We start from the raw sequence: 22,056 nt of genomic DNA on the forward strand, positions 1-22,056 counted from the left end.
CACACACGTCGGCGAACACAAGCACATCGCGAACACAAGCTGTCCGCCGCTGAATGAAGAGATACATCCAACTCAATATATAGAGTCGTCGCAGTCTGGTATGGTGCTCCAGTTCCTGCACTTTTGTAGCAGAAGATAGTAGAAGCAGAAGTAGATACCAGAAGATGTAGCAGAAGCGGCCACTTCGTTCCCAATATTCAGCAAACCGCCGCTCAATTTGAGCATAACCACGTGACTTGCACAACCGTGAATTCTGTCGTGACAGTTCGTCTTCTGGTCCAGACCGTCCAGATTGCCCATGTACTGTCTCCCTGGCCGTTGCTCATTCAAATGTGTCATGATGGAAAGTATTTCAGCGTTCAAATCAAATCTGCCTCCGAAAGCTTTAAAGATTAAAAGAGCAACATTTTTCTGCTGTACGTATTGATTCAAGCGTTAGAAATAAAACTTGCAATGTAAAGGCTTAGCTGCCGGCAGTGGGCTGTCGTCGTTTAAAAGTTGGCGACACCTCAACACTTGACCGCGCAACACACCCAGGACTTTCTTACGCATTCCGTCAAGAGCATACGACAAATCTTTCGAATGACGCGTGAACAATTCAAGCCGATCTGGAACATGCTCTCGTTTTTGTTTATACATATTCAACCGATCTGATAGCCTCGAGTGATTTATGCGTCAAGAAGTGGATGATCAAGACTAATTAACATTAAGTTGCAATGATGTCGCATCGTCTCACTCGAGTAATAAAAGACGAAGAAAAACAACAACAACAAAGACTGCGTTTCATTCTGTGTGGTCACGACCTAATCTCACTCGAGGGGCGGTGCCCAGGTAGTCTTCATTAACCCACAACCCTCCCACATTGGCGTCTCTCCTGGACAGCTTATGAGCGTTAATCAGTCATTGTCACTATGCCTCGGTAACTGTGCGCGCGTGTATGTGTTGTCTTTTCGCTACTTGCCATCTCCCCAAGAGGAACCGGCGGAAACACGAACGAGCGCAATTAAACTGATGATGGTGATGCACCTTTCATATGTATATCTATACTTTAATATAATAGTGTCTTTGTCTGTGATAGCGTGAATTAAAATGCGGTGGAAATTCCTCAATAATGGGCAATATTAGACAGTAAAACAATTCCGGGTCGGTTTTACTCAGGTGATACGCACGGATAATAAAGTGATTCGGGGTTGTGATTAGACGAGCAACCGATCGGACTACTTACCTTCCTATCGAAACAGCCTGACGATCGCTCCTGTAATGCGACACTTCAAAACCTGAAGAAAGCTGACGCAACGGCTAGTTTCCGTGAAATAATAAATTCCTGCCAACGTCACAGAGCAAACCGAAACTGAAACGCCGAGCGGTGTAACTGTCCCTGCCATGATGTAAGCGAGGTTTGCATTGTGCGAGGCTTGCTATACTTGTGCACTGCTTGAACTCGACCAGCGTTGAAGCACCGTAGTCACACGCATACCGTATCGCCAACCGTCGAGACGCGTCACTTATGAGACGTGTATGCAGGGAGCTGCTCTCTCGCTCTTCCCTCTGGACACGCTGCTCCATCTGGTGACGCCACCTGGAAGTCCGCGTTTGGCGCGTGTCTGAATATACCTATATTCAAACAAGATTGTCGCGATATACCGTGTGTCCACCGTAACTTGTGCCAAAATTAAAAAAATACTCAAGTAGCACGTAGCTGGACAGAATCAAGGTAAAGTTGTTTGTTGGCCGTCGCTTGGAGCAACTGAGACAATATTTTCTTTTTATTTCGCCTAATTGTATAATTAATTCTTATTATCTATTCCACTTCATTAAAATGCTATAGTCAGAGCAAAGGCGTCGATGAGAAAATTGTAGACCATCCTGAAAATATATCGATCCAGCTTTTTGTCGCTCAATACGTGCTACGTAATTTTTTTTGTTCCCAAGCACAAAACAAAGCCCGCGTAACACGAAAAAAGTGGCGTCCGTGTTAGATCCTTTGTTATTTTTGGTTTTTATTAAAGATATCTACAACGGCTTGTCCTCTACAGTACGATTATTCGCAGATGAGTGCAAATAATCAGTACTAGGTTTCTTGCGGCAAAATGCGAAACATTTCTTCACAGTAAGTAAGCATTTTTTATGTCAATCTAGCGTTCAGGAGTCTATGCTGGAGTATACGCTTGTACAGTGTGGTACTCCGCGTTAAAGAAAAGGTATAAATAGCTATATAGAAAAAGAAGGATGCAAAATTTAGTCATAAGGTTTGTATTTAGTAATCGCAGAAGTAATTTTAGCGCGACTTTTGCGAAATAGAGCCTCGGATGGGGAACGCTCGAAAAGCGTAGAAAAGAAAAAAGAACAAGGCTAAAGATGCTTCACAGTGTTCCTTTTTTTTAAGAACAGACCATGGAAAGAGACAAGTACATACATCTACAGTATTATGTTGCTGCACGAGTAGATCATACTAGCAAGGTTATAATGAATTCAAGTACAGAACTGAGAAATTTAGAAATTCGTTTTTCATCACGCAATTTCACAATCGCTTAACCGACAATGTTGCCCACGCTAATTCCAACGCTTCCTTTTACCCTCCGCTGCAAGTTTCTTTCAAATCCAGTATTTGGCGATTGTTAATTGATGTGATATGATGTTTTATTTTTTAAATTCAACATTTGACGTTTACTAATGTGATACAGGTTGTATTTTTCTCGAATCTGTATTTGATGCCTGTTATTTAACATTATGATACATGCTTTTGTTTTTGGAATCCCATATTTGATGCTTAGTACTTGATGTTATATGGCCTGAAGTATTTTTGTAAACAAATCCAGTATTGATGCTTGGTTTTGATATTCATGTGCCACCTGCGGATTACATATTGTGCAGTTGGCGCAACCCTTCTCCCCTCCCCGCCTTACTTTTATGTAATGCGCTATTGACGCTGAGGACACTGCGATAAATAAATAAAAGATAAAAGTGTCTAGATTTTATTATAACTTTCAACTTTCTTGGTTATTTGCATTTTGGGAAACCACTCGACAATGTTCGGCAATTATTTAAAAAAAATTAAACAATAAAACGAAACAAACTTTTTTTAGCTTCCTTGCAGTCTGTGCTCTATGTGCATTGCAACAGTGTAGGCTGCTTTATAAAGCTATGCTAGTCCTGTTACGAAGCTCCAAACTTGTCCAAGAGACCACACTTCTTCCACTTGTCGAGGGGGAAGGGAGAAGTAACTATAGAAAAGGCGTCGCTAAACTTAAAACACCAATTTTGAACTTAACTTAAAAATATTGAACTGAAAATTAGATTTCTGAGGCGTTAGATTGCTTTAAAACCACGGCGCTGCAAGTTTGCTTTCCTTTCCTTCCCTCTTCTCCGCCCTTAAACTGGCTCTCTTAACTACTACACGCAGAGACAAGAAACAGCGCGCGCTTTAGATCCTATAGATGAGATGAATATTTACAATTATTATTAGGGTTATAATTATATTCGAGTGCTGATTGCCGTGTTATAGTTTGTTAACGAAACTACCCCTCAAGTCTAAATATTGTAAGGCAGTTTGTCGTGTGCGTATCATGGCCACGCATGCTTATATCGCCTTTCCGTTTCTCTACCACGGTTGCGCTTTAAAACCACGGCGCTGCAAGTTTGCTTTCCTTTCCTTCCCTCTTCTCCGCCCTTAAACTGGCTCTCTTAACTACTACACGCAGAGACAAGAAACAGCGCGCGCTTTAGATCCTATAGATGAGATGAATATTTACAATTATTATTAGGGTTATAATTATATTCGAGTGCTGATTGCCGTGTTATAGTTTGTTAACGAAACTACCCCTCAAGTCTAAATATTGTAAGGCAGTTTGTCGTGTGCGTATCATGGCCACGCATGCTTATATCGCCTTTCCGTTTCTCTACCACGGTTGCGCTTTAAAACCACGGCGCTGCAAGTTTGCTTTCCTTTCCTTCCCTCTTCTCCACCCTTAAACTGGCTCTCTTAACTACTACACGCAGAGACAAAGAAACAGCGCGCGCATGCGATCGCATAGATGAGATGAATACATATATATAGAAAAGCATCAGTCATAGCTCTCGAAGTATAATATAATATAATATAGAATAGCTCTCGAAGATAGCTATTCCGGCGGCTAGCTTCCCACGCTATGCGTGCCGCCCTCGCACCTGTTAAAGCTTTTCCTAGACGCTAGAGCTATACTATTCCTGCGCAACCTTGAGCGATCGGAAAGCGCGTTTTCCACGCCTGGCCGGCGGAGAGGGGAGGCTTCGTTCCGGCCGCGAAGCTCTCCACATCCCCGTAAGGTGCCTGGTGGTGGTCTCGTGCTGACGATGCCCTCTCGGTGAGCGCATATTTCCCCCCTCATCTTTTAAGAGATTCAATACATACAAGCATTTGTCTCGCAAACCAGATTTATTTCAAGGGAATTTTCCACGTCTCAATAATTTCTCTCGTCGTATTCGAGTGCTGATTGCCGTGTTATAGTTTGTTAACGAAGCTTCCCCTCAAGTCTAAATATTGTAAGGCAGTTTTCCTAGTCTCTAAAGCCGCTCGAGTTCACGCTGCTCCTCTGGCGGCCATTTTTCCAAGAAATTATGCCTTCCAACCACTCAAATCGACTGTCGCGGACAACACCAGCCCCTTTCCACATAAGTATGAGGCTCGGAGCAGGAGCTATGGCGCTTGAAAGTAACCGCTGGCTTGACGAACCAACCGACTCAGCTACCTTTCCGGGCAACATTGAAGGATCACGAGTTCAAATCACAAGTTATGTTCCTCTTTCTCCCCCTTTTTTTTCTTTCTTTTTAATGTCTTTTCCTTCATTTTATCACTGTACGGAAACCCTCCTAAAAAAATTATATATCCTCAATTATGTGTGGCCACACATGTGCAGGTCATAAATACCAGGTTCTCTAGCCGAGTGCCATCCATGCGGTATAACCGAGCTCAGATTGGCCCACCTTGACTGATCAAATTGGGCACCACTGTAGGTTAAATGAGGCGTACAACTCCTGCGGGACCCGCCGTGGTTGCTCAGTGGTCATGGTGTTAGACTGCTGAGCACGAGGTCGCGGGATCGGACCCCGGCCACGGCGGCCGCATTTCGATGGGGGCGAAATGCGAAAACACCCGTGTACTTAGAATTTGGTGCACGTTAAAGAACCCCAGGTGGTCGAAATTTTCGGAGTCCTCCACTAAGGCGTGCATAATCAGAAAGTGGTTTTGTCACGCAAAACCCCATTCTCCAATTTTTAATTTAACTCCTGCGGGGACGGTAGAGTATCCGTCTCCAGTGCAAAAGGATCGTGATTCAAATCCCGGTGCAGCGCAATTCTCCACCGGAAAATACAAAAAAAAAAAAACGTGTGTTGAGAAAATTGCACAAACAGGCCTGGAGTGCGGCCTGATCCCGGTGACCAGAACCGGTAACGCACTCTCTCACCAGAGCAGGATTGGCCACCCTGGTGCAGTACTGGGCCACAACCTCCTATATGAATACAACAATCAAACCCCGGCCCTCAGTCCCCAGCAGCCGCGAAGCAACTGACCACGGCGGCGGTCAGATCTGTGACGCTGCAGAGGGTGCTAAGAATACCTGGCTCCGGACAGGCCGCCATTGGAATCTGAACCTGGCAACGTTTAACGTTAGAACGCTATCTAGCGAGGCGAGTCTAGCAGTGTTATTGGAGGAATTAGAGGGTAGTAAATGGGATATAATAGGGCTCAGTGAGGTTAGGAGGACAAAAGAAGCATATACAGTGCTAAAAAGCGGGCATGTACTGTGTTACCGGGGCTTAGCAGAGAGACGAGAACTAGGAGTCGGATTCCTGATTAATTAATAAGGAAATAGCTGGTAACATACAGGAATTCTATAGCATTAACGAGAGGGTGGCAGGTCTTGTTGTGAAGCTTAATAAGAGGTACAAATTGAAGGTGGTACAAGTCTATGCCCCTACATGCAGTCATGATGACCAGGAAATCGAAAGCTTTTATGAAGACGTGGAATCGGCGATGGGTAAAGTCAAAACAAAATACACTATACTGATGGGCGACTTCAATGCCAGGGTAGGCAAGAAGCAGGCTGGAGACAAGTCAGTGGGGGAATATGGCATAGGCTCTAGGAATAGCAGAGGAGAATTATTAGTAGAGTTTGCAGAACAGAATAATATGCGGATAATGAACACCTTTTTCCGCAAGCGGGTTAGTCGAAAGTGCACGTGGAGGAGCCCGAATGGTGAGACTAGAAATGAAATCGACTTCATACTCTGCGCGAACCCTGGCATCATACAAGATGTAGACGTGCTCGGCAAGGTACGCTGCAGTGACCATAGAATGGTAAGAACTCGAATTAGCCTAGACTTGAGGAGGGAACGGAAGAAACTGGTACACAAGAAGCCAATCAATGAGTTAGCGGTAAGAGGGAAACTAGAGGAATTCCGCATCAAGCTACAGAACAGGTACTCGGCTTTAACTCAGGAAGAGGACCTTAGTGTTGCAGCAATGAACGACAATCTCATGGGCATCATTAAGGAGTGCGCAACAGAAGTCGGTGGTAACGCCGTTATACAGGAAACCAGTAAGCTATCGCAGGAGACGAAAGATCTGATCAAGAAACGCCAATGTATGAAAGCCTCTAACCCTACAGCTAGAATAGAACTGGCAGAACTTTCTAAGTTAATCAACAAGCGTAAGACAGCGGACATCAGAAACTATAATATGGATAGAATTGAACAGGCTCTCAGGAACGGAGGAAGCCTAAAAACAGTGAAGAAGAAACTAGGAATAGGCAAGAATCAGACGTGTGCGTTAAGAGACAAAGCCGGCAATATCGTTACTAATATGGATGAGATAGTTCAAGTGGCTGAGGAGTTCTACATAGATTTATCCAGTACCAGTGGTACCCACGACGATAGTGGAAGAGAGAATAGCCTAGAGGAATTCGAAATCCCACAGGTAACGCCAGAAGAAGTAAAGAAAGCCTTAGGAGCTATGCAAAGGGGGAAGGCAGCTGGGGAGGATCAGGTAACAGCAGATTTGTTGAAGGATGGTGGTCAGATTGTTCTAGAGAAACTGGCCACCCTGTATACGCAATGCCTCATACGCTCGAGCGTACCGGAATCTTGGAAGAACGCTAACATAATCCTAATCCATAAGAAAGGGGATGCCAAAGACTTGAAAAATTATAGACCGATCAGCTTACTGTCCGTTGCCTACAAAGTATTTACTAAGGTAATCGCAAATAGAATCAGGAACACCTTAGACTTCTGTCAACCAAAGGACCAGGCAGGATTCCGTAAAGGCTACTCAACAATAGACCATATTCACACTGTCAATCAAGTGATAGAGAAATGTGCAGAATATAACCAACCCTTATATATAGCTTTCATTGATTACGAGAAAGCGTTTGATTCAGTCGAAACCTCAGCAGTCATGGAGGCATTACGGAATCAGGGTGTAGATGAGCCATATGTAAAAATACTGGAAGATATCTATAGCGGCTCCACAGCCACCGTAGTCCTCCACAAAGAAAGTAACAAAATCCCTATAAAGAAAGGCGTCAGACAGGGAGATACGATATCTCCAATGCTATTCACAGCATGTTTACAGGAGGTATTCAGAGGCCTGGAGTGGGAAGAATTGGGGATAAAAGTTGATGGAGAATACCTTAGCAACTTGCGATTCGCTGATGATATTGCCTTGCTTAGTAACTCAGGAGACCAATTGCAATGCATGCTCACTGACCTGGAGAGGCAAAGCAGAAGGGTGGGTCTGAAAATTAATTTGCAGAAAACTAAAATATTGTTTAACAGGCTCGGAAGAGAACAGCAGTTTACGATAGGTAGCGAAGCACTGGAAGGGGTAAGGGACTACATCTACTTAGGGCAGGTAGTGACCACGGATCCGGATCATGAGACTGAAATAACCAGAAGAATAAGAATGGGCTGGGGTGCGTTTGGCAGGCATTCTCAGATCATGAACAGCAGGTTAACATTATCCCTCAAGAGAAATATCTATAACAGCTGTGTCTTACCAGTACTCACGTACGGGGCAGAAACCTGGAGGCTTACGAAAAGGGTTCTGCTGAAATTGAGGACGACGCAACGAGCTATGGAAAGAAGAATGATGGGTGTAACGTTAAGGGATAAGAAAAGAGCAGATTGGGTGTGGCAACAAACGCGGGTAAACGACATCTTAGTTGAAATCAAGAAAAAGAAATGGGCATGGGCAGGACATGTAATGAGGAGGGAAGATAACCGATGGTCATTAAGGGTTACGGACTGGATTCCAAGGGAAGGAAAGCGTAGCAGGGGGCGGCAGAAAGTTAGGTGGGCGGATGAAATTAAGACGTTTGCAGGGACATGGTCACAATTAGTACATGACCGGGGTAGTTGGAGAAGTATGGGAGAGGCCTTTGCCCTGCAGTGGGCGTAACTAGGCTGATGATGATGATGATGAGATTTCTGAGGCGTTAGATTTCTGAGGCGTATCTTCCTGTAACTTAAAGCGCTTTTCTTTGGGAACCTTTCCACAGAATATCGATTGACGGACGTAACCGTAAAGACGCGTTGGAGTTCTTTGTTATAGCCTGCCGTCATTTATCTATCTTTATGCTGTTTACTTGAGGGCGTGTGTGTGTGTGGGGGGGGGGGGGGTGGAGGTAAGAGAAGGGTACGGTGCATTGAAATCGTCGAACGTTTTCCTTTTGCGGTCCGACACCTTGTCGTCTGTTTACGGGAGGGCGCCGTCTCAAAAAAGAGCAGCAGACGGACGCGGACGTTTCCCGAGCGACCTCTTCCGGGCGACTACACGACGCCTCCCCGTCAAAGTAAAGGCTTTACGTCAAAGCAGACGACGCCTGGCGTAAATGTGCTGAAGCGTGTCGAACAGAGCGTGGCATTAGGCTTGCCCCTTTCAGCGTAAAATTTCAAATCCGCAGCTGTGAGCCCGGCCCACGCGAAATGTCCAACTCGATATATGTATACTTCTTTTTTCTATCGACGCATATGGACAGGGCAAGCACTTTGCAAAGGTCGTTGATCGACGTCCTCTTTTGAACTTCCAGCGGCGAACCTTCCAGCGGCGAAGCAAGGAGTCATTAGCCTCTTCTATGGTTGGTCATGTTTCCGTGTGACGTGTTGAAGCGCCAAACATGCCCCGGTATGTTTCGTACTCCGTACTTACACCTCTGCCTCACAATTCTTCCTTCACCACTCGCAAAAGCCCGCCCACCGTGAGGTCATTGAACCTGTGTTTGCATTTAAACCGAAAAAATAAACAATTTGACAAGTTGGAAATAAGGTACAGTTGCATGCATTGCGGGTCTTGTTGCGTAGACTTCAGCGTAGATTTCAAGGAGGGCGTTGGCTAAGCCGTACTTTTTTCCCTTGACAAGTCAAACAAAAACCTATAGTACACACGATACTTGTACGCATTACAGAAAAAAAGTGACCGATTACAATTACAATTACTTAATCCACAAATGTAATAAATTCCAATTACCAATTACTGCCCCACCAACGTAACTGAGCAATTACTCAAAAGTAATCGATTACTTCTAGGTTACTTTCCTCCGAACGTTTATTAACGATACAGTAAACAGAAAGAACTGGCCTGGCACTTTCAGTGGCTCCTCTGCAGTGGCTACTTTTATACATTGCTTAGTTATCTGCACTAACAACTGGTTAAAAAAATTATGTCATCATCCCTTGTTTTTGTTCTGAATACATTAGCAGCGGCTCTTCAAACTCTCTCGACGAAGAAAAACGGAGACACAGAGGGAGGGAAGAGAAAGGAAGCGCAGTCGAGGATAGCAGAAAATTTTGTGGAACGATGAAATTGGGGAAATTTGCAGGCGCAAGTTAGAATCAGCTAGCGCAAGAAAGGGGTAAATAAAGATCCCTGGAGAGGCCTTCATCCTGTACTGGACGAACACACTGTTGCTGTTGCTGATTCTGTATGTACAGTGTTTATCTGCGCCGCGTATGCAAGTTAGATGCATGCAGTATTCCACAACCAGAGTTGTTCAGACCTGGTTTTAAGTTCTTGAATGTATTATTCCTTAAATTTTTTTTTGAAAATCGCATCGTGCATGCAATCAAAACTAACGAAGCATGTTCTAATCACAGCGCACACCTTTTATCCCAAGTGTTCTCAGACTATTAAGAAGTGCTAAAATTTACTAGCGCTCACAATCTGAAGGGAATGTATAATTTCACTGGCACCGCGCTCTTTGGGGGTAGGACAGTGGCGCTTGTGCCATGTCATTATATTTGAGCAGAGTCAACAGTTGGGCTTGTTGGTTGAACTTACAGTAGTGAATAAAGGGAAAATGAGACATCCACCCGTTCGTAGCAATTGCTACAAAGGAAACCCATACGGGTTCCTCGAAAGAAAAGCCTCATAGTTGAAGAAAAATTCGTCCTGGTCCGGGACTCGAACCCGGGACCACCGCCTTTCCGGGTCAGCCGCTCTACCATCTGAGCTAACCAGGCGGCTAGCAGATGGCAGGGCGAAGTCGAATTTGTCGACAACACGAAGCAAAGGCAAGAGTTTGACGTAGTAGTTCTGCGGAAACCCGCAAGGTGGAGAGAAGCAATGAATAAAGGGAAAATGAGACATCCACCCGTTCGTAGCAATTGCTACAAAGGAAACCCATACGGGTTCCTCGAAAGAAAAGCCTCATAGTTGAAGAAAACGGGTATGGGTTTCCTTTGTAGCAATTGCTACGAACGGGTGGATCTCATTTTCCCTTTATTCATTGCTTCTCTCCACCTTGCAGGTTTCCGCAGAACTACTACGTCAAATTTACAGTAGTATGTGGCCACAGTGCGGGAACCGACGGAGACAAAGCATGCACGCGGTACCCCGTCTGAGTATACTTAGTGTGCCTCCGTTATCTCCGTTGGTTGCCACGCTGTATAGCCTCCATACTATGCCATTACAGTTCCTACGCAGATTGTTAAAGCATTTAAAGGTAAAGCAATGAACGGGGCTCATTGGTGGACGTTCATCATTGTGTTGCGCTTAGTGTTACACTGACGAACATAAGGAACAAGACACGGACGTACGTGGCGCCTTAAATGAGCCATAAATTTTGGTGCACACGCATTGGCATGACGTATTCGCACATAGTCGCACACCGTCCCGATGAGTTCAAACGCCACGCAAAACTTTGCTATCGCTGTCAGTGTTCTTCGCCTTTCGCGCGAAACTACAGATATTTTATTTCTTACCCAGTGTGTGGGGTATAGCGAATCAGAAACTGGTCTGCATGGTTGACCTCCCTGCCTTCTTTCCTTGATTATACCTTTCTCTCCCTTCACACGCAATGGACGCGTCTGAAATGTTTCCGCCCAAACAAAACAAAGTGCCCACAGGAAGGGTTGCGGTGAAAGAACAGTCGAGGGGATGTCTCAGGTTTGAGCCAACGTATTGACGAAGGGTCTTGTCTTTATCTTGACGAAGATAGGTCAAACTGCAACCAATGTTACGACAATGGGAGTCGTCGTGACCGTGACGAGGACAGGTTCTCATGATGAAATGTTGACTTCAACCTGAGGCTGCCATTTACACCCGTTCTTGATTATATATACTTCACATCTTTCGGATCACTCAGGTAACTGGGTCTCCATTATCTTTTTCGGTGTTCCACACTTTGTAATCCGTTGGCGAAAATACACATGGATTGGCGGCACAGTATGGTTCAGTGTTAACGAGAACAAAACAAAAAAAAAGCAATTAAGAGCTTACTACAGCTAATTTTTGACCCTTTTGTCAATAATTCTTTACCATAATTAGATTATTGGTCTACATAAGTGTCACGGTCGAGCAGTCTTTTTTTGTATTAAGTTGATGATGCCTTATTAATGCTTGCTCGAATGCTAATTAGATAGAGAGAGAGAGAAGCAAGGAAACGCAGGAAGGTTCCCAAGACGCGCCTCCGGTTTGCTACCCTGCATAGGGGCAAAGGTTACAGGAATACTAAAAAGGTGTTTGCTTCAATGACACACCAAAAACACAGTGAGCGGAGCATAAAACGCTCAATACGTGTGCACAGTCATGAGTACAGCGCGCAGTGTTTTTTTTTTTTCGAAGTTTATCACGCAGGCCCGTAGACTTCGGGAATCGGAGCATCGTATATATTGCCTTCTGGGAGGGGTCACTTTGGGGTCACTGACCTTTGGCTCTTTGCCCTGGTTGTCGACGATTGTCTACTCTGTCAAGCACTGCACGCGTCGCTGTAACGGCGGAAGACGCAGAGAGGGTGCGCTCAAAGCTCTCGTCACAGCTGTATGTGTCGCAGCTGGGGCGGTCGGCCATTCTGACGAGGCTGTCAAGGCGTGTTCGCGTGGCCAGCGCGAAGAAAAGAAGCCGTCTTCTTAACGTCAGTTTAGACATATTTGCTTTCGAGAAGGAAGCGTGGAGCACACCCGCATGCTGAGCTTGACAACATGCCGTAAGTTTGCACTTTACACACAAACGGCCCGGGCCTTTTTGTAGCGTAACGTCATCTGGACGTACAGTTGGAAGTGGCGTTGCGCGAATATTCTAAATTTCCAATACAAATCTTACGTTCTCTGCTGCTTTATCCGTGCTTGATTCGAGGATTTCGACATTTTCGGATATTCGTTTCTGCTCGACTGCAACGGATAACGATTGCTTGTTGGGGTATTGAGGGAGAAATACCGATGCAAAGAGAGAATGCTTGCGTACGATTGTGGTCACAGGCGAGACGTGATTGTTTCGCAGGGACACCAGTTCTTGAGAGGAAGCGCAGTTAAGATGAGTTCCGATCAATAATTTCTAGCAATTCAATACGAATGTCTCGCGTTTAGGCAGCCCACGATTCTACTGTCGTGTTTTAGCCAAATCAATTTGTTATTTTGGGGAGTCTAACCACAGGCACTATATAACATAGAGCTACTCCAACCTGTTTCTGTTCCATTGCTGCCACTATAGGCCTCCGCGATGGGTGGAAAAAAATTTCGGGCCATGTCCACTTCGCCTGTGTGTCACGCGATTTCACAAAATCACGAAAACGCTCACGTTGAACGGCTACATGTGCTTTAACGTGCCGAATCAAACTTAACACATATTTTTTTTATCGGAAGAGGCGGAGCTAGACTGCCCGTTCCGAAAGGAACAGAAGATGGCTATCCGCCGATCACTCTGGCACGGGCTACTCGGAGCTGCCAGAGAGAATGGGATTCTTTTAATGAAATAAAGTGAAATAGACAAAAAAATACGTGAAAGCAGCAATTTATCCGTTACAAGTTCCATACCATGACAGGACGTCAAGTTAATGTAATCCTTTGGCGAAAGGATATATATATATATATATATATATATATATATATATATATATATATATATATGTGTGTGTGTGTGTGTGTGTGTGTGTGTGTGTGTCCTTTGTCGAAACGTTGGCTCTACGGCCATTTTTGTTCTGCCACTGTTCATCGTTATCACCCTCCACCTTGCCGTGAACTTCCGTTGTTATATATATATATATATATAAGGAATCAAGAGAAATATCAAAGTACTTAGTTTTTTTATTTCAGTTGTGTTGCCACGAGGCATAACCTCATAATAGAGTTAAATATAAGCATGCAGGCCCGTTTCATAGAGATACCGCAACGGCGACATATAAACACATCTCACATGTGCTCGCAGCCATTATGCACCGCCTCAGAAAGCACTACAAAATATTGATTTACTCCGATCGGATGGTTGCTGACAGTTCATTACTGGCAGAGGGAGTTGTATTTAATGAAACGCTTGCTTCTTGGTCAGCAGTACTTCTACCGAGCAAGTACAAAGGAGGACGACAAAGCCGACGTACATCTATCACCACATGTGCTTACGTTAACCCACAGCTGACTTTTGACAGGTGGTAAGAGAGTACAATACGGACGCAGCTGGAAGTTAGCGGTGCCTCTAATCTGGATTTCTTTTCTGTGCCTGTCAGGCCCAGTTAATATACGGAGACAATAGATGAATGAACTAGAACAAATATATCAGAAAGACAACCTCACCAAAGCCGAGTGTTCGTCGGGAAGCGCAGAACAGCGAAAGAAAGAGGGACGGGGCCAAAAACAAAAGAACGCTTTGCCGATGTCAATGATGCGTGCCGTTATTTAAGTACACGTATTAGTACACGTACGCTCTGTGACGCTCATCTATTCTCCAATGCCCGAACGCGTATTGTCAGACCCGCAGTGTTGTTCACGTGACATGCTTTGCGTAAGTGACCTCCCCGGAAGCCTGAGCGTACTGTGGTCCGTATGCTGTACCTGTACCGAGGGACGTTTATGTAAATCGTATTGGCATGTAACCGTAGCAGATGGTGCCATAGGAAGGCATGTTGCCGCAGCAGACGACTCGCTTGCACTGTGTATGCCGTCTGCTGCACCTGCGGGCTGCACGCACCCAACGTACGCTCAGTACCTGATGACCCAAATGCATATATTAGCACATTTCGTGCGTGACTGTCAAAAAGTGATGTGGCTTCGACAGCTCTCCTGATCACACTTGAAAGAAAAAAGTGTCCGGAAGGTAAGGGCAAGCATATACAGCGCGCATAGAATTTGCAATGAACCCAGCGTTCGTATCGTGCGTAAAACCAAGTGTGCATATATACTGTAAACAATATGCACGCCTAGGTGCAATCACAGCGTTTTTTACTCGCGATAGCAAGTAACAGTTAAATTTTCGTGTTGGTTGGTGCAGCTGCCTTGTGTCATATGTGCCTCCGAGATGCGCGCTCAGCCGGCGTTTTAATCTCGACAGCAAGTTACGCCTAGTGTTCGTACAGGCTCAGCTCTTCTTGTCAGAGGCCTCTTGTATGTCATGTCTGATCCCGATGAAAGGATAAAAAAGAACAAAGAGGCGTGCCCCACAATCTTACGCCCCTCACAGTTTGTATCTAAAGAAGGCCTTTGGGGAAAATAGGTTATGCAAATCGCACGCGCTGTGGGAGTCGGCGTTATGAGAAGCATTTTGCCGGTAGCATGGCTGTCGATCATCACGCGGGGTTCTGCAAAGCGTTGCCAGGTAGACCGGCGTGTTCGTGCAAGGCGAGTGTACATGACGCGAGCGTGTGTGTGTGACGACGACAGCAAGGTGGCAACGGCGACGACGATCATACGGCAACGGCATGATGCGTCTACTACGGCGCGTTCGACGCGAGTTTGCATGAACATGCTGACAGCACATACGGGCACTACGCGCGTAAACTACTCGAACCTAGCAGGTTTCAAAAACTCCTTCCCCGCAAGGAAGTACAAGGTGACATATACTTTGAAACTCATGACGTTGCCCTGACCTACACTGACGTCAATGATCTTGGGTGACATTTAAGAAAGTTGATTCTTGGCCTTTCGTTTTCTGCTGTAATAACGCACGATTTTTTTTTCGTCGAGCAAATTGAGATAAAGAAAGTATGCATTACCAATACACTAGCTTTGCTAACGAAAGGTCGTTAAACAGCGCAGGACTAATTTAGGAGCAATGCGCCTTTCGTCGCACAGTTTAAGATCGCATATACATCGAAACTGGTGCCAACTTCCGAATTTCGGCCAAAGTGGATATATCTTCCAAACTCGCTGGCTCAATTTTTTAATGACTTTCAATGTATCTCAATAGCGATTAGTTAAGAGGTCTGTCACCTAAACCTTAGTTTTTAATTGGTCAGTTATGGTGCTTACATTTCTCGAGCAAGCAATGTCCTCACCTTCGAATAATCTAGCTCAAAGAGTAGAATTGTGCTGGGTGCCACCTACAATTTAAAAAAAATAAGATTAATGTAGAACAAATGCAATACGTTTAAAGAGGGCGCGGGCAAGCTGCCTGCGGGCAGCGCACGGAAGCCGCCGACCCACTTTCCCAGCCAGTAAAACAATGGGACGACCCCGTTCCGTTCGTGATTCACGTCTACACGAGAGCGCGCACTGTTCAATCAATGCGTGTTCTCATCTATACTCTTGATGCAAGCGGCGAGCATACACTGGTATTGGCCTGGCGTGCCTGACGTTCCCGCGGGTGCGAGGCGCATGAGAACGTCGCAACGAAGAATGCCCGTGGTGGTGGTGATTGACGCTGGGTGGCGCTAACAGTCATGTGGTATGAATGGCTTCCATTTTGTCCGTCTCGGCCACAGATTTGCAAGGTAACGGCACGTATTTGACTGGGTCGCTTTGTTGTGCTCCGGCAGTGCTGCGTACGAAAAGATATCAAAGACCGCTTAATTTCATGTGTAGCTGGGCTATAGTTGGCTCGCGCTTCCTGGGTCGCGATTTTGTAGCGATGCCTTTACTGATGCTATGCCTTTTCACGCTACGTCAGTGGTCAGTGCCGCGCTCTACTGACGTCACCGACTGCGGATCAATGGGATAAAATCCCACTGGTCCGCGATACAATTTGATCAACTGGCAGTGATCGGTCTAAGATAACAGTCGCACAGACGCGAGTGGGAGGAATGGTTACGAAAAAAAAGCGTCCCCGGTTTCATAATCCCAGTACAGTTTAACCACGTAATTGCTGACGAAGACAAGAAAAGTGACAAGAAAGGGGATGTCCTGTGACCTTTGTTGTCTCCGTCGGCAATTGAGCTGTTAATGTGTTAATGTGTCTTACCGACTACCCCAAATTAGCAGGCTCATAACTAAAGACGAAACAAAAGGAGGCAGACGCGGGATTAACGCTTATCTTGTGTCTGCCTTAAATTGTGCCATTTGAGGAGTGCGCTTGTGAAACCTCAGAGTGAAGGACAACTTTAAATCTATAATAAGAGAATGCGACTAGTGTATACGTTGCGATGGCATGGCTTCATTATCGTCATTAGAGTTTGCTCACACTTAGCAGCAGTGCTTAGTTACTGCTGCAATTAGGTGTGGTCTTAAATTACTGCTTATGTAGCGGTCTCTGGGCTATGCAACAATGCCAAGGCGCTCAGAAAAGACCTGGAATATGGCCATGATTGTATACTCTATGAAGAGCTGGGGCCGAATTCAGAAAGCTTTTCCATCGTAAGGGCTCCACGTCATTGGCCGACTGCCGTTGCCAATAGTATGTCCAGCACAAGGATTGGCTGGACTTTGCCTTTACGGTGCCCGAAATCCGATGTCTATAACGCGCTTCCGGTAAACAATCTATGTCACCAATGATCACTTTTACGGAGTTAGATATCCCGGAATATATATGGAGGCATATTTCTGCGTTCGCATCACGTGATTGTCGCATATCACGTCATAAAGAAATGATCAATTATGGTAGTTTCACTCTTGAAAAAATAAAAGCCTCAATGGGTTAAAAGTTGAGCGCCACATTTAAACAAGTATAACGAGGATTGCATTTAAAAAAAAATACGCACCGATATATTCTGGTTCCTTTCAAAATTTTCCCTTCCGGACGTCCTACAGCTTTCAATACATTTTCAGTTGAGAGCATTGAACTTTGGCACTGGCCGGGCAATGGTCGATTGGAAAGAGAAAAAAAAAGAAAGAAAGAAACACAGAGGGAGAAAGACATAAGACAGATTCGTAAACAAATTATCAGTCCCCCCTTTTTCTTTTTTGTTCTGGACACCGCTCGTACGACGGAAGAGTAATGCGCCTTTCACAAAACAACATGGAGAATTACTCACTCTTATCTGTCTATATAGGGTGTGCCACGTGACTTGAGCCAAACTTCAAAAATATGCAAATGCCACGAAGTTGTACAGAACTAAGGCAATGTTGTTTGACGTCGTCTGGAGATACTCAGACGATTCTTTACGTTCCGCCTAATTACATATTTAGTCCTCAATAATTAATCAACTTCTAGAATATCATAATTCGATTAAAGGTGTCAATGAGAAAATTGTAGAGCAACATAAAACAACTTCCGATACAGCTTTCTGCTGCTCAATACGTGGACAAAAAAGTGTTTTATTGCGATAGTAACTGCACGGCGGACACTCCAGGCGCATGTTTGCTGTCGCCGTCGCCGTGATGTTCAGCATAAAATCCAAGGGCGATAAACACCGTTTCCGCGCGTCGTGTGCGGAGAGCAAACGCGCCGTCTTGCGTCGCCTGAAAGGCCGTGGGGGGATGAATGGGAGGGAGGGGAGGGGCGGCGTTGTGCTGCGGCAGCAACAGCTCCTTTCGCGACCGGACGCAAGGGCAACTGTCGATCGCCGCTCAGTATCGCGCGCCATATATGGTGGGACGCGGGGAGGCAGCGCGGCAGGACGGGGGCAGGCGCCTTTGACTCCACCAACAAGTGTGCCCCCTTTCACGGTCACGTGCGGTCGCGCGCGCCGTATCTTGAAAGGGATCTGCAGACGGCTCATATCTTTGTGTGCGCTGTGCTCTCGCGGCTGTTGCGTTGAAGCGATAGGCAGCGCGAACTTCGCTCGCTGCTGCCGCGCTTGCTCACACCGGCGTCCAGCGTTTTCCAGCGAGTTTCCGCGCTCATCGAGTGTGATGTGTTCATGTTTGCGTGTGCGCACTGACATCATGCTTGTCAATTCAGTTAGTAGGCGAAAGTTTCCAAGTTTATACGGCCGATAAAACTATCTTTACTTCGTATAGCTGTCTACTAATTTGCTATCTCAATCGATGCTTCGCCTTTCGGGTAAAGCTGTCACTTTTTTCCAAGCATGAAATAAGCCCGCGAATACACGAAAAAAAAATACACGAATACACAACGAATACACTTGAAAACACGATCTTTATTGAGTAATAGCGTACGCACTGAATCAGACTGAGAAGGAAGGTGACTTGAGGTAGAAGGATCTTTTACACCAAATACACAACAGAAATATTCTCCAAAGGAATCCGCAGTGTTCGAGACTGCATTGCCATTGCTATCAACAACACGTACATCTTCGGCGCTCTCTTTAGAAGAACACATTCAATGTGGTTGTAGTGATCGTCGTTATATTTAAATTTGCAAAGACAACGACAGCTCCTAAATTCAAGTTTCCTATTATCTAGGCCTGTTTGCCCAGCTTTTCTGTGTGCACGGTGCTTCAGTTTTATTGTCGTTTTTAGTTATTTAGAAAATTCAATACTATCAATCAATCAATCAATCAATCAATCAATCAATCAATCAATCAATCAATCAAACAATCGATCGATCATTTACCTTGCCCAGGAACAACCATATTGTCAGAGCCCTTGCGCACGCATATACTAAGAACAAAAAAAATAATAAAAAACTGCAGGGGAATGTAAACAAAAAAATAATTAAAATAAAAAAACAAAGCAAGCCTGTACATACGGCAAGGCGCAAGGTGAATATAAACGAAAAAGGAGGAGAAGGGCAGTTCAACAAGCCATGAAACGATGACACAACAACGCAAAGCTTTAAAAGAACAATGCCCGCGAGTTATGAAAAATATTGGGATCACGAAAATAAGCGTTATAAGACTCTGTATGTATTCTGTGGACGCTTGAGTGTTGGTAATGACAGACAGGAACATGGAAAGATGTATGTTCTCTGATGATCTTGCGCAACATATGAAACATGATACAACTGAGGAATTTGTAATAATAATAATAATAATAATAATAATAATAATAATAATAATAATAATAATAATAATAATAATAATAATAATAATAATAATGTTTATTTAACGGGCCCAGGAACAACTCTAAAGTATGAGTACTGGCGCGCGAATACATTAAAATCCAAAAACAGAACCAAAAACACTGCAGGAAATATAATAAAAAACAATGAACAAAAATATCAATTGTCGAAAGAAGAGAGCAGATACAACAAAGTGCAATGTAAATACAAAAGGAAAATGAGGAGAATGCCAGTTTAACAATGTATGAAACTATGATAAAACAAGGCAAAGCTTGGAAAGGAACGATGGCAGCGAGTTATGAAAAATATCAACATCATGAAAATAAGCCTTATTAAGAGGCTGCATTCTGTCTATGGTTGCGTGTTATTGATGATAGGCAGGGGCATAGAAATGTCTATGTTCTCTGGTGATCTTGCGGGGAATACGAAGCATGATAAAACTGAGGAGTTGTGGACAGGTGAGGATACCGTGGAGGAGTTTGAAGAGAAACGGAAGGTCAGCGAGATAAAGAAAGCTAGACGAAAATGGCTTGACTGTGTGTGCAGCCCCTATGCCGAAAGGTGCAAAAAAATTTTTCAAACAACAAAAAATTACAAATACCACATCAAGGTATACATACGTAAGAATACAGCTCATGATTTGCAGTAATAAAGAAAATCGTGCCGGCATTAATAAACGCACAAACCATGACAGCGCAAGCAGTGCACGGATACATGCGTCACGAGCATCATCTTCCCGCCAAACCAAAACGACTATCAAGACCAACTGATACGGTAGCAGTAGAGCATAATACACAAACACACAAAAATGTAAAAAAGGGTAACACTAAGGCAAAAGCTCTTTGTAGAGGAAAAACACCCACCCCAATGTGATATACCGTCCGGCACGGTGTATCTGTGGAGCTGCAAGCGAAAGTTTTCTTCCTTTTCGAAAACATTGGAGGTTCTAAAGCTCTCAATGAATTTTCTATTCAAGATCTCTTGAAATTCGGTGCTAGTACCTTTAAGACAATTTTGTTGGAGATAAATTTTCGAGTGGCAGTTTGTTTTACTTTCTTTTTTGTTTTATGGGGGGAAGGGGGTGGAGAGAGGAGAAGGCGAATGAAGTTGGGGGTGGGGGAGGGACTGTTGCCATGAACAATGAATAATGACTGTTTCCAAACCACAATAGGAGCTCCTTCGCTTCTTTTGTTTAGTTTCGCCTTCTCTTTTTTCACTCGGCCAACCTAATATAAAGCCAAGTATGAATGCCGTGCCACACGGTCTATCTCAGTCTATTTACGCCCGAGCGGGTGAGTAACGACTGCGCGTCACAGATGTACCCTATCCGTGCGTCAATAATGCAGGCACGAGAAAAGCACGCTGCGGAGTCCTTAGCCAGGGCTCCACACGTATACAGCGGGTTGGTGCGTGTATCATGGTGCGTGTAGTATCATGGCCCACTGTATGCCACGCATGCCTGTGCGCGGCGGACCACAGTCGCGCTTTGACATGGTTCGCGTGCGGACTCGCCGAGAGTTGTCGTACAAAAGAAAAAAAAAACAGAGAGGGAAAGGTGCGGTGGCGTCGGCATACAACGCGATTTACGCGATAGATCGTTTCAGTGGGTTGCTCGAGCTTGCGCGGGAAACCGTGCGGACGATGAGGCCTACGGGACGTCGGGATGGTAAGAAGAATGTTTCATTTCATTTCATTTACTCTCAGTGCCTCTCGGTGTTAAACAGAGAGGAGTGGACGCAACAACCCAGGAAAGATTTACAGCAGATAATCGCGTAGCCATGATCTGAGCAATGAATAGTCTGATTCTTTCCCACGAATTAACCCGCCCCTCCCCCCTTACTCGGAATGCATCTGAACTTGAAGCCCACGCTCGATTTGATGGAAATGACGCCTGGCGTCAACGCGCCTACGACGCTCAATGCGTTTGCTCCGGCGCGTTCAAGACAGGCGTCGATTATATCAAGTCAAGCACGGACAATTCTGAATACGCCGGTAAGTGGCTGCTTGACTGAGCACCTTGGTTGGAGCACGTTTTGTCAGCCACGCCTCCATAACGCTCCATGATACTGAAGTAGCTTTTCTAGATGCGACTTGACACGTGGCACATATTTTGCTGCGTGTAACACCAATAATCTTCTTTTTCTTTACCTGGTCTTCCCGATGACGTGTAGGACATATCGCGTTTTTAAAGTTTCTAACCTTGTGGATAAACCTTCAGTTCAAACAACTCCCAGAATTGCGTATCGTGCCTAGAATGCGGTGTGGCCCGGGTGCTTCTTGCGCATATACGTGCTATACCTGTGCACAGGACGACTTCCTGAAAGTTTGTGTATTTTTTGTTCACCAGGCAGATGACCTTTATACAGATACAGCTGCGTGAGCGGCGTACTTGCGCTTCTACCAGGCGCATGTCCATGTTTCCATGTATCTCCCATACTGCAGCAACATGTGCAGGATTGGGCGACCCAGAAGGCGGCAGT

General features: G+C 45.0%; 1 protein-coding gene across 1 annotated transcript in view; it reads left to right on the forward strand.

The window, feature by feature from the left end:
- Positions 1-12,337: 12,337 nt before the first annotated feature.
- Positions 12,338-22,056, forward strand: part of LOC142564432 (transmembrane protein 45B-like) — a 28,891-nt gene continuing 19,172 nt past the window's right edge. The window contains exon 1 of the mRNA XM_075675432.1: positions 12,338-12,458. The gene's annotated coding sequence lies outside the window, so the exon portion shown is untranslated. The remainder of the gene's footprint in view (positions 12,459-22,056) is intronic.

The sequence above is a fragment of the Dermacentor variabilis genome, chromosome 11 (assembly GCF_050947875.1).
Source record: "Dermacentor variabilis isolate Ectoservices chromosome 11, ASM5094787v1, whole genome shotgun sequence".
In the NCBI taxonomy this organism is placed as follows: domain Eukaryota; kingdom Metazoa; phylum Arthropoda; class Arachnida; order Ixodida; family Ixodidae; genus Dermacentor; species Dermacentor variabilis.